General features: G+C 20.6%; 1 protein-coding gene across 11 annotated transcripts in view; it reads right to left on the reverse strand.

Moving 5' to 3' along the window:
* Nucleotides 1–13,248, reverse strand: part of LOC129610344 (anaphase-promoting complex subunit cdh1-like) — a 141,572-nt gene extending 128,324 nt beyond the window's left edge. For 2 of the 11 annotated variants that reach the window (XM_055522899.1, XM_055522900.1), the window contains exon 1: nucleotides 2,982–5,606. The gene's annotated coding sequence lies outside the window, so the exon portion shown is untranslated. Of the gene's footprint in view, nucleotides 1–2,981; nucleotides 5,610–6,101; nucleotides 6,158–6,663; nucleotides 6,945–8,336; nucleotides 8,356–12,031; nucleotides 12,096–12,394 lie in introns of those variants that run through there. The other 9 variants (XM_055522895.1, XM_055522897.1, XM_055522896.1 and 6 more) reach the window with 9 other exon arrangements.
* Nucleotides 13,249–13,601: the final 353 nt, after the last annotated feature.

Raw genomic sequence — 13,601 nt, forward strand, 5'->3', positions numbered from 1 at the left:
AGAGAGAAAAAGAATACGCTTACGACAAATCATAAATCAATTTAATCAAGCTTTGACAGCAAAGGCTTAGATTTGAAAAACACCTGTTTTACTCTCGATAATTAATTCATACTCAGATAAGCGGCAACACTTAACTGTCTTTTATATGATTGAATATTAATTTTCACTAAAATTCGTACTTACTTAACAATATTTTAAAATTTTCTAATTTTTTATTTAAAACATATTTGAAATATTCAAATTTATTCAAATATTTTTATTTAGTGAGAAATCATTACGTATTTTTTTTGTGTGTTTTTGTTTATATTGCGTTTTTAGGATTAGTCACACATAATTTTCAAAAATTTTCCCAAATGAAAAAGCAAAAACAAAAAAATTTACAATTTATTTTTGGTATTTTTAATTTTAAAGCTAAAATAAATGTTTATATTAAAAGGAAAAGCTTTTTTGAGGAAAAGTTAACAGAAAAAAAAAAATTTTTTTTTTTGGCAGGAAAAAATAAAAAAAAAACACATGTTCATCATACCTAATTATTTTTAGTTGAAATGTGTGTGAATATTATTTTAAAAATTTTTTTGTTTATTATTTTTAAGAAAATCTGAGGAAAATTTTTTGCTTATTTTTTCACAATTTCAATTGGCCAACGATCGATTTATTTGTATTAAAATGATAATAATAACAAATTTATTAGATTGAAATGGAATTCATTTTTTTGTTTTCATTTTTATTCTAAAATGTTCAAAAAATTTAGGACATACACACATTTTAAAAATTATTTCAAGATCATTTCAAGTCAGAACAATGGCACCACGATTATTGACTTATGCATGTTTAACATTTTGTTATATATACATATATGAGTCATGTGTGTATGAAAGTTTATATAAATTTTTAAAATTAAATTTATCTTAGAATTCTTACAACTTTATTTCATTATTTATTTTAATTTCTCATTTTCTGAATTTAGGTTATTTTAAATTTAGACAATTTTAATTAATAAATAAAATTATAAATAAGTAAGGGAAATAAAATGGAATTATGAAGTAAACTGTAAGAATAAATTTTAAACAAATGCAAAAAAAATTTAATTAAAATCACAAATTCAAAGTGAAATTTAAAAAAAAAAAAATATTTATTTGAATTAAAAAATCAACAGGAAAGCAGATTTATGTGCTGATTTCATCTAATTTTTTAACAAAATTTTATTGATTTAAATTTTAAAATGTGATGAAATCAATTCAGATAGAATTCAGATAAATTTAAAATGTGATTGAATTCGAAAAAGAGTACAATTTAATTACTGACCTGCAAATTCATTCAACTTAAAATTTTGTAGATTTATTTACTTGAAAATTTTCCTGAGAAAATCTTAAAACATAATAATTTTGAATACTGAATTAAAATAATCAAATGATCACATAAATAACTCTCATTAATTACGTTAAAAATATACTTAAACGCTCAATAAACGGTAAAATAAATGACAACCTTTCACTATAAGTAATCATTTCTCAACACAATTTGTGATTTATAATTTTGGTAATAGCAAAAATTAATAAGAGATGGACTGCTACAATTTGAATTCATGCATCATCAAGCAGTGCTGCATAAAAAATCGCTCTCATTCCAATTTAGTTTTAAAGAGAAAAAAATTTTAATTCTGACTTCTGAGTTTAAAATTTGTTTATTAATAATAAATATTACAATTTTCAGCAATATTAAACGACACAAAGCAAATATTTCATAACAGCTAGTAAATAACAAAAATTATAATGAAAAATTTGTCTATTATAAGTAAAAATATTAAAATTTACTCATGAATTTTGTAATCAGCTAAAATAAAATCAAATTAAACTAGCCAAACAGCTCTAAGACAAACTAACTAAGAACCTATAAGTATAGCTAAATTAAGTAGTATGGTAATTTTTATAATGAGGCCGTAAATTTTTCAGTTAATTCATTCCAATTTTAATTAAACAAATTAAAAATTGTGTTTTTTTTTTAACTAGCTTAAGAATTTTTTAATAAATACCCAAGTCAACTCTTATAAAAGAAACAAAACAAGTACTTTTTGATGATGTTTTTTTTTAATTAGAAAACAACCAAACCAATAAAAAAAAACAATCAAAAACAATCGGAAACCCATAAAAAGAAAAATTCAAAGAAAATCGTATTAAAAATAGTTAAAAAAAAATAAATCAAATGGTGAATTATGAAATTTTAAAAATTTTCAGTTGACGAAAAAGCCTAAAAATAATTGGAAAAAAAAAATTGCTTCATTTTTTTGGAAAAAAAAAAATAATTGTTTATTTTTACGAAATTATCTAATTTTTTTGAAGAAAAATGAGGTGAAACTAAGAAAACAATCGTAAAAATAAACATACGAATTTGGTTTTTTTTTCGATTCAATGGAATTTGACTGGTTGGGAGTTCTAGTGTTAACAAGAGTAAATATTTGATATTCATTATTAATAATAATGAATATTATGTTAAAATTTTGACATTTTAATATTTTATTTAATAAAAATTCTCTATTTCAATTAAAAAAATTATTACTCATTGTAACGAATGTATAAGTCATATGAAATTTTTTCGTAAAATATTACGGGCACGAATAATAAGTAATAAGTTCAACTAAGTATAAGTAAGTAGTTCAGTGTAATAATTTTATATTTTTCAATACTAATAACAGAACTCAGAAAATTAATTGAAAATTCTCAATAATTCTTTTTACAAAATTCGCAATTGTTATACTTAATTTTGTAAAAAATTCTTTTACTTCCATTAAATCCCAAAATTTTCGACAAAAAAAAACCAAACCAAATTCGTACGTATGTAAAAAATTCAATTTCTACTTTTTAATAAAAGCACAAAACTTTAAAAAAAAAAAACCAAATAAAGTAATTGAATTTTTTAAGAGCAAAAGAATGAAAAACTAAAAAAAATTTATCAAAAAAAAATATTTTTTTTTTCATATTTACATTAAAAATCCAGAGAATAATTGATTTGTTGTTGAACTTGATGACGATGAACCACCGAATGTTGATGAATGTTGTTGTGTTGTATTCCAATTATTACCACTAACAGCATTTCCAAAATTTGATGAATTATATGATGATGATGTTGCAGCTGAAGCAGATGATGAATTTAATGATATTCCACCACCCATATACGAAAATAATTTACACCGTTTTTTAAAAAAAAAAATTTTTTTTTTAACTTTTGTTTGACTTTTTTACACACACTCTGTATTTAAATAATTATTTTATATTTAACCTTTTACCCGTTTTTTTTTATCTTTTAATATTATAAAAATCCATTGATAATTATCCTCTTTTCTTTTCTCCTTGTAATTTTTGTGTTTTCTTTTTTGATATACACAAAATATTATTAACACTTAATAATCGGCATCATCGTCGTAAGCAACACAATAATTTTATAAATTATTTTTAATTATATTCAAAGGTAATAACGATAGGCAATAAGTATGAAAAAAGTAAAAGAAAAAAAATAAAGTTCAAAAGGCACCAAAAGGATTCTAATTATCCTTTAAACAAGCAATTGTAAATAAGGAATAATATTTGAGAATATTGAGAAACAAATTATTATTTGCGACAACAGGTACACAATTACATACATATACAAAACCAAATAATTTTTAACACGTAACATTTTTTTATTTGTTCTCCTTTGGATATGTGTGCAAAATTTCTCTCTATTTTTTTTTTGAGATATGAGAAATTTTTTCTCTCTTTAATTAAGTAATTGTTAATATAATGATGGTAATTAGAATATAACGATAAAATTGCACATCTATTCCATTTCAAATTGCAATTTGTATATATATTAAAATTATATAAGTTCGATATATTGTAAATGGTGATGAGAACTGAATTCTTATCATTAATAACAATGTTTTAAAATAAATATGAAAAGAAAATAATCAACTAATTCAAAATTTTTATTTTATTAAAAAGTTTCTGTTTCTGTTAAAAATAAGCTTCTTATATATATACAAATGTGGCTTGTATACTTTAATAAATTAAAACAAGTTACAATGGAAAATTCCTTTAGTGCAGGACTAAGGCAATAATACCGCAGATTACTTAAGTATATATATGTATATATATATATCTGTTTATAAAATGTGCACACACAAAAAATGTCAACAAACGTATATTTTATTATTTTATTCTTTATCCTTTCGTCTTTATTTCTTTTTTCTGTGTTGTTGTATTTATTTTAATATCCTGTTGTTTATTTTATATATATATATATACTTGTATATAGTTTATATCTTTTTACTTCCGTTATCCGAAATAATATCATAAAGAAAAAAAATCCTTCAAGTGATGTTTAAATTAAATAAATAATAAAATTGCGTTCATATATTCACATAAGTAAGCGTACTGATATATAGGGCAAGGATATATATAAAAATTGTACGTTTATCACACAAAATATAAAGAATCCTTATTATTTTCTTTATTGTTATTATTACTCTTATTATTATTATAACAATTTATAACTGTAAATAATAATAATAGGAAAATTGATCGCCGCGTTTTTTATCCTTAGAGACTTATTTTCTCTCACATATTATTTATATTGAGATTGCACACATTTACTAACAAAATGTAAGTATTGTGTAATATGGTACAAAAAAAAAAAAATGTTTGAAAATTAAAATATGTGCGCGGTAGGTAAAAAAAAAAAAACAAAAACAAGAAAACCAGCAATCAACAGCAAAGAACAGAAAAAAAATATATAAGTATATCAAGATATCCTTTTGCGTTTTGTATCGTAATTGTATGTTTGCTTTTTATATTTTACGGCATAACCGTTAAAGAACGTAACTTGAACTATTTATGTGAGTATATGCAGGAAATTCCGTTATATACCACAACTGTATATATAACAGTTTTCATGTGTCGCTTTTTATAAGTAATAATGATTTGTTTCTTCCTCTTTTTGTTTTTTCTTTCTTACATTTATAGTTTTTATCCTTTTTTTTTTGTGTATGACGTTGGCTTTTAAAAAAACACGGAACAGAATAAAATAATCTTATAAAATGTTATTGGTTTTTTTTTTGTTAATTTTTTTCTCTGTGTATTTTTTTTTTAATTCAACTTATTTTAATTTATTTTCTTTTTTTCTTTGCTTTATTATTAAAAAAGCTTAAAGGAACATTATTTTTCTTTTATTATTGTTTTTTAAAAAATTTATTTAACGTATGTATATACGTGTATATATACTTATATATATTTGCTAATGTACGTATACTTAAGGATATTTAAGTTCTTTTTTATTTATAATTAAATAAATAAGGTTTTCTCTTTGTTAATTAATTTTTATTTATTATTTTTTGAATATTATAAATTTAAAATATTATTGAAATGACTGTAACTACAATATATTTGTATATATGTAGCATATTACGGTAAATATATTATAAAGGATATGTAAGGGGTGGTTGGTTTTATTGATATTTTAATTTTATTTATTGAATTTCTTTTTTTTTTAATAATTAAATATTATTAATTTATTCTCTTTTTTTTGTTATTGTAAATACATAAATACAATTTATATATGTAGATGAAATTTTATTTAATATAAAAAAATTTTCATTAAATATCTTTTGAATTTTTTTTCATTTAAAATAATTAATAATTTTTTTTTAAAAAATAATTAATAATTTTTTTTTAAAAATTATAAAATTAAATTTTATAGCTTTAGATCTAGTAATAAGTTTTATCAACTTAATCCGTGGCATTCAAAATTCATTGTTTATTTAGGACATTAAATATTATAAATATTTCTTATTGAAATTAAATTAAAAAACAAAAAAAATTTAAAATGAAAAATTATTTTTTCTTAAAAATTTTAATTTTCACTTAAATATATAAAGATTGTTTTAAAAAGCAAGTATTTATAACTTAAATAATTTAGTTTTCTTAAAAAACAGTTATAAATTTTAATCGTGATTTCTGATATTTTTGAATAACTCTAGAATTAACTGTTCCTTGTTCTCGTATTTTTACATTTAATTTATTCTTTTTTCAATTAAATTTATATTAATTATTGTATAATATTTACTTTACCAGCAATTTGTATACTAGGAACTATGTATGTAAGTTTGTAATTCTTTTACTAAAAACTGTAATTAAAATTTTTTGTTGTAAATTTATAAAATATAATTTATTGTTATTAAATTAGAAAATATGAGAAAATAATTGAATTGTAACCGAGATTGTGATTAATTTTATTAATAGATAATTTATTTAAATTTTTTTAATGAATTACAAAAAAATTTAAAATTGAATGAGCATTTTCTAATAGTAAAAAAAACGACTTTTTGAATAAGTTCATTAGAAATAAAAGGTTAATGTAATAGGGCTGTAATCTCAATTTTCTTGACAATATTTAATATCTGTTAGCAAATTGAAAAATATTAGAGATAAATTTATAGCAAAAACGCAGAATGGACAAGTTTAATTTTAAGGATTTCTTAATTATTGCGTATTAAATTTTTGAAAACTCATGAGACAATCAATGGTGTTAATTTTTCATATTAGTTAGAGGGGAGGCGAGCACCCCAATGCTTCAGAAGGCCCATCGGCATCCCCCCAGAGCATACCCATCCCCCTAAATCCATTGAAGTACCTTAAAAAAGTGCGACAGAACATCCTCAGATCGAAGTCAATCCATCGAATCCGATATCCTCCCAAAAAGCGTTCCCTTCACCGCATCAGAGCGGGGCACTAGCATAGCACGTGATACACATCCTCTACCATTTCGATGTCTTGGCACCATCAGCATATTAAAACACGCGCATTTTAAAAACCAAAAGGCTTTTATGAATGGTTTTCAGTTTCGTATCCAATTATATTTTAAATCAAAAATAATTTGTTATACTTATTTAATTAAGTATTAATTTTGTATTAACCGGCCATTTATTTTTTTTTACTAATTAAAATTTTACTTTTTTTTCATATTATTACGATACGTACGTGTTTATGTACATGTAATATGTACTAGAAGAGAATAATCTTAATTATACCACGATTATATAGGTATCTACATACACACATATGTATGTAATTTTCATTTTAAAAATAATTTTTCATTTATACAAACGGAAATCATAGTTACAAAACTATTTTAGAACTAATTATTCTACATACTCATATATTTGTACGACCATATTTATATGTACAAAGTTGTATATATGTATATATAATATACATTCACATACTTATTTGAAAACTCAATAATTATTTAAAATTCAAATTGAAAACGAAAAACAAAAAACAACAAAATGATTTTTATTTTTTAAAGCTTATAAAGAATTAGAAGAAAATTTATGGCAATTTCTAATTTGTGGCAAAACAAAACATTTAAAAAAATTTAAAATAGAAAAAAAAAAAAAACAAATTTTTTTTATCAATTCTAACTAGAACATTCAAAACCATTTTAATTGAACTCACGTTATTCAAATAATATTATTGAATAATAACACTTAAGCCAATTGACAATATTGTAATTTAACAAAAAGTAAAATAAACATTTGTAAAACATACAAATTAAATAATTGCTATCAAAACATTTAAAAAATTGTATTTGTTATAAATTAGATAAGAAGACATAGAATTTGTCATAGATCAATTTTAAATTTCTGAGATTTTTAAAATTAAAATCTTAATTTTTTAGATTAGAAACTAAAAAACTAACAAACAATTGTTTCTTTTGTACAAATTTTAAATTCTAACAGTCTGAGATCTTATTGAGTAGTAATCAATAAAAATGTTTATAAAACAACGTCAAAACAATTAAACTGACAGATTATTTTAATCTCTTCCCTCTCTTCTTTTAATTATTTTTACTGATACACTCATGTTGGTGTTTTCCTATAGGTCAAATTCAAATCTAGCGCTATAAATTTAAATGGAATAAAATTTCTCTCTATCTCTCTGTATTTTGATCTAATCGGAATTGAACTATTTTGCAGTGTAGCCCTAATTGTTTCCCTTTTCCATGTTTCTTAATAAAAGTTCTAATTGAAACTCCTCTACTGTATATTTTTCAAATGTGAATTGAATGTGGGCAAAAAAAATATATACATGTATATTTTTTTTATGTAATTTAGATTGGCAAAACACTATTTATTCATTCATAAAGATATAAATTAAATTATCACCATTAAATTTTGTTTTTTATTTTTCGTACTGCTATCTATCTTACACAGAAAAAAAAAGAGAAGAAAAAAAAAAAAAAAAAAGACTAACATGTTTTTTGTACAATTGCCTTTAAAACAAGAAAAAAAAAATTTATTTTACCCTCTTCTACTCTCTTCCTCTCTTCTTCCACATATTAAACGTTTAAAACGTTTAAAAAAACTAAAGTGTTTGGAAAAGTTATACGAAAAGTTTTTGTTTTTTTATCAAAAAAAAAAATTTGAAAACTACCAAATTTTTCTAAATAAAACTTTTCTTTTTTGTTACAAAAACATCCGATTACTAAACATATGTTTTGTAAAAAAAAAAAAAATAAAATAAAAACAAAATTTTTTTTATGACTTTTAAATTTAAACAAAACTTTTTTTTTTAAACCAAATGTCGTCAGTAAGTTATCAGAAAATAAAATTGTTTATATTTTCCTTTCAAATCTCCCCTACTACAATATCTACAATATAAATACACCTATGTATAATAGTTATAAGTTTGTCTCTTATAAATAGCACAATATATATAAAAGAAAATATTACAAAAAAAAAAAATAAGGAAGAATTAAAAATTGCATTGCAAAAATAAAAATTATAAAAGAAAAAATAAAATATACTGCATTATACCGTTGTGCAATAGAAATTACACAACAAAATATACATAGTAAAATATATTCACATAAGTATACATTTTATATTTATTATAATTTACTCGTATACTAAAACTTTGTATAACAGTATATAAATAAATGTACAAACTTATGCATTATAGTTTGTGTCTATGAATATTTTTTTATTTTATAAAACAGAACAAATGTAAAATACTTTTAAAAAGAAAAAAGAGAAAAAAAAAATAGTTATATGACCGGTGCCTTCTGTATAACTGTGCAATCGCAAAAAAAAAAATGTAAGGTACATTTGTATATATACATACAAATATACAATTATAAAAATATACTCGTATAACAATTTACATATAGACAAGAGACTAATATACTGTAATAAGTATAACTTTATAAATTTTTTTTTAAAGAATAAAATGTATAAAATGTATAACTATATAGAAATCTGATAGGTATGAACTTCAAAAAAAGGTCAAGAACAAATCAATTGTATTTTACATTTTAATATTATAAAGTATTATAAATTAAATTGAAAAAAGAAAAAATACACACATACAACAATAACTAAACTAAAAAAAATATATAGAGAAATAATCGAATCGAATATTTTCTTTTTAAATTATTCATTTAAAATTTTTCAGTTAGAATAAGTATATTATGCTTAGTTCAATAAGGAAATAAGTAGGTACAAATAAATTTGAAATTGAAAAGGGGAGGGGATAAAAAAGTATAATTGATTTTATTTATTTTATTTATGCGAGTATTTAATTTAGACGAAACACGAAGAAGCAAAAAAAAAATTGATCTAAGTCAGAAATTATTCAATAAACTGAGATACTCATTTTTAAAATTTAATCATACAAGTACTCTTAAGTACACCTACTTCATAGTTAAATCATTTAAGTACCTATTAGTAGAGATTGTTAATATTATATTTATGACAAATCGATTACAATTGTATATTTGAATTTATATTGCTCAACACTAGCAGGATCTAATTTATAATAGATTTGCAATAATTTTATTGAAATTAAAACAATCTTATTTAATTACCATAAAAATTTCATTTAAATTTTAAAATAATTAAAAATTATTTTATTATAGAAATTCAAGAACATAAAAATGCAAAGAGTACAAAATGTAAATTAATTTATTTAAGTGGATCACAATATTATCAACAACACAATAAAAAATTCTTTAATAATTTAATGATTTTTGGGGGCACTTCTTTATTTTCGAACATTTTATGTTCGATGTACAATTAAATATAAGAATTGAAGTAAAAAGTTCTCATTATTTTAAGATTTTTGTTAGATTTTGATTTAAATATAAATATAACAATAATAACTGTGCCTAGTTTTAATTTTCAATAAATGTTATATTCAAAATAGAACATCATCTTTAAAAACAGTTGTTCTTGTACGAAGTTATGGTACATTCTGAAATTTTCTGAAATGTTATTGCAAGGTATGGAGGAAAATCTTTGGGAAAAATTTCTCTAATAGTTTTATATATTTTCTTATGTTTATTTACAAAAAAATAATTCAATTTATTTTCAAGTACATATGTACTTTCTTAAATTTTCATTTTCACATGTACATATATGTATGTAGCCTCATAATAAGAAAAGCTGTTAGAAAAATTTGCTTATGTAATAAGAAATTACTTTTTTTTTTCAATTATATTGATTCGTTATATTGCTTGCTCAATAATATTTTTATTCAAAATTTGTGCGAGAAAATCAAACGCATAGTTCGAATTTCCAATGCATTAAATGAATTTTTTTCAAAAAATTTCAATTAATTCATATACGTATCAACTTACACTATTTCCAATATATTTAAAATAATATATTCTAGTGTTTAATTACTTTAGTCAAAAGATCAAATGATTACTTAAGACTAAAGATCAACTGATCTCAAAGCAAAATTGTTAGAAAGTGCTATTTTGCCTTAATAGAAATATGAATCGGCTTTAATATTGTTGTGTACGAAACATAATATAAGAACAAATAAAGTGTCTTTTTCAAATTAAAGGAACATTTTCTGTATATGTGTATATGTACATAAATATGCAATAATTAACTATAAATATACCAATTAAAAGTGCGACGAACATAATTTTTTTTTCTCATATTTTATTCAAACAATATTGAAAGCTAAAAACAAACACAAAAATATTTTATTTTGAGGAAATCATGATCAAATTATTTTACACGCATGTCTGATTTAATAAATCAAAAAAAAAAATTTTTTTTTATATAAACAACAAACTGTCCTATATACACATATGATATGTGAGTACATATACGTACATACATATATGTATAAATAAATAAATAATCCGTGAATCCGTGAAATTTTTAAAAATAAAAATATTTTTCTTTTTTATTTTCTTAAGAATAAAATTTTTCGGCTATAAATTATTATTTTATTTTATTATATAACAATAATAATAAAAAAATTTTGAATAAATTCCATTACTTAAATAATAATTATTAATTAAATATTTTATAAAAAATTCTTTAAATTTATAATTTTTTTTTAAAAATTATTTTTGATTTTTTGCTTCATTCATCACCTATTTTATTAAAAATAAATTTTCACTTCTTAATGTCATTATTTTTCATTTTTATAGATTTTCAAAATTGGAGGTTGTAAAATTTTTAATGCAATTTATTCAATAAAATAATTCTTTATAATTGGCATATAAATAAATATTATTTATGTAGATATACACACAATCATATCATATACTTAAGTATTTTTATATACCTACTTATATACATACATATATATTATCACCACTTAATATTCTTTTGAAGAAGAAAACTCAATTCAATTTTAAAAATACATGGGTAAGTATAACAAATAAAAAAAAAAAAATTTTTCTTTGAAAATTTTCTAAATAAAAATTCAATTATTTTCTCAACTTTCTATAGAAAAATATAAAAAATAGAACCGCATTATTTATGAATTTGATTAGGTTCTCTTTTATATTGTTCTTGTTTTATTTTATTTATTTTTTTTTATTTTCTTTATAAACTATTTAAGTAAGATATTTTTGATTTAGATTTCCATATGGTTATTTCTTTTGCATTATTTATTTAAGAAATAAGAAGCGTATAATTTTTTTTTTTTGCTGTCTTTTTTTTCTTTACTTTATAAAGTCGATATGCCCTAATTACCTGTAAATTAATACACCTGGTCTACTACTATTTTAAAAATTATTAATTTTCTTTCTTTACTTTACTTAATACAATTATTATAGTTAATATTTTAAATAGTATACTTATTATTATTAGATTAATATTAATTATTATTTGAAATTTTAATTGAAATTTAATAAAAATTTTTAGTTCAATTTATTATATTTTTTATATTTAATTTAATTTAATAATTATTTTGAATTTACAATTATATTGCAATTAAACAATGCCAATTAAATTTTGTTATTATTGAAAATCAAAATATAAAAGTATTTAAATTAAAATTTTCCAATTTGTTATATTGCATTTTAAATCAATATGCTTTTATAAATAAATACCTACACTGTTTGTATAAATGTATGTTGTATATTTTATAATTTTAAATAGTATAACAAAAATAATTTTATAATTCTTTTAAAAATTTTTAAATTTTCTATTCAACAAAAATTTTCTTTTAAGAATTCTTTTAAAAACTTTTATATTTAATTTTTATTTTTTATAAAAAAAAATAAACTTCAACAATTTTTTATTTCATATTTTTTTTTTCTTAATATAAACGCGAATTCATCATCAATGTGTCCTCATTTATAAGAGTGAAAATAAATTTTAAAAAGTATAAAAAAAAATTTAAATAACAAAAAAGAACAAATAATAAAATAAAAGTTATTAAATTTTTTTTTTGAATTTCTCGTATTGTTTTTATATACAAATTTTGTTTATTTTTTTATTCTTTTATTTAAAAAAAAATGTATTTTTTTTTTAAAAACAGAAAAAAAAAACGATAACTTTAAATATACCGACACGTTCTGCACAACGCAGCAGCAAAAAGTGAACTGATTATTGCAGAAATTTTAAAAACAATTCATGCCCCCCTTTTTTAAATTAACTAACTAAAATAACTGACGACTGTGTAAAAACACGAGAATAAAAGAGAAGAGCAGAAAATATGAAAATAAAAGAAGAAAAGAAAGGAACAGAAAAAAAACCGTTTTTTTTTCTCTTTTATATTTTTTCTTTTTAATTTTTGACCCAATACACAATACAATTGAAAAGCAATTCTTTCATTCACACAATTCACATCATCAAACAAACAAACACCGTTTGTACTCGTAAAGAACTAAAAAAAAAATTTTTTTTTGAGTATCTTTGACACAAAAACAAAAAAAAGAAACAATATGACACACATACAAATGTCTACGTAACATATAACACTTTTGACTTTACAGAAAATTTAAAATTTTATTTACAGACATACAACAATACAATAATAGGTTCATTCTCTCATACTTTATATTGTATGCCATTCAGCGTTCCCACTTGGATACAATTGTATCCATTTGGATACATTTTTGCTTTAAAATTTAGCTTGGATACAAAGATACTCAAATCTGCTAAAATGTCGAAATTGGCTACATTTTAAAATTTTGCTGAAATATGGATACATTTCTTTCTCGAACACTAAATAAATGTTAGAAAACTTTTAAAGTGCTGTAACTTTTAAGTGCTTTATCTTCCAAAAAATTTAATTTGCTGACTAAATAAAATTTGC

This window comes from Condylostylus longicornis, unplaced genomic scaffold (assembly GCF_029603195.1).
Source record: "Condylostylus longicornis isolate FDR11 unplaced genomic scaffold, ASM2960319v2 ptg000044l, whole genome shotgun sequence".
Classification (NCBI taxonomy): Eukaryota; Metazoa; Arthropoda; class Insecta; order Diptera; family Dolichopodidae; genus Condylostylus; species Condylostylus longicornis.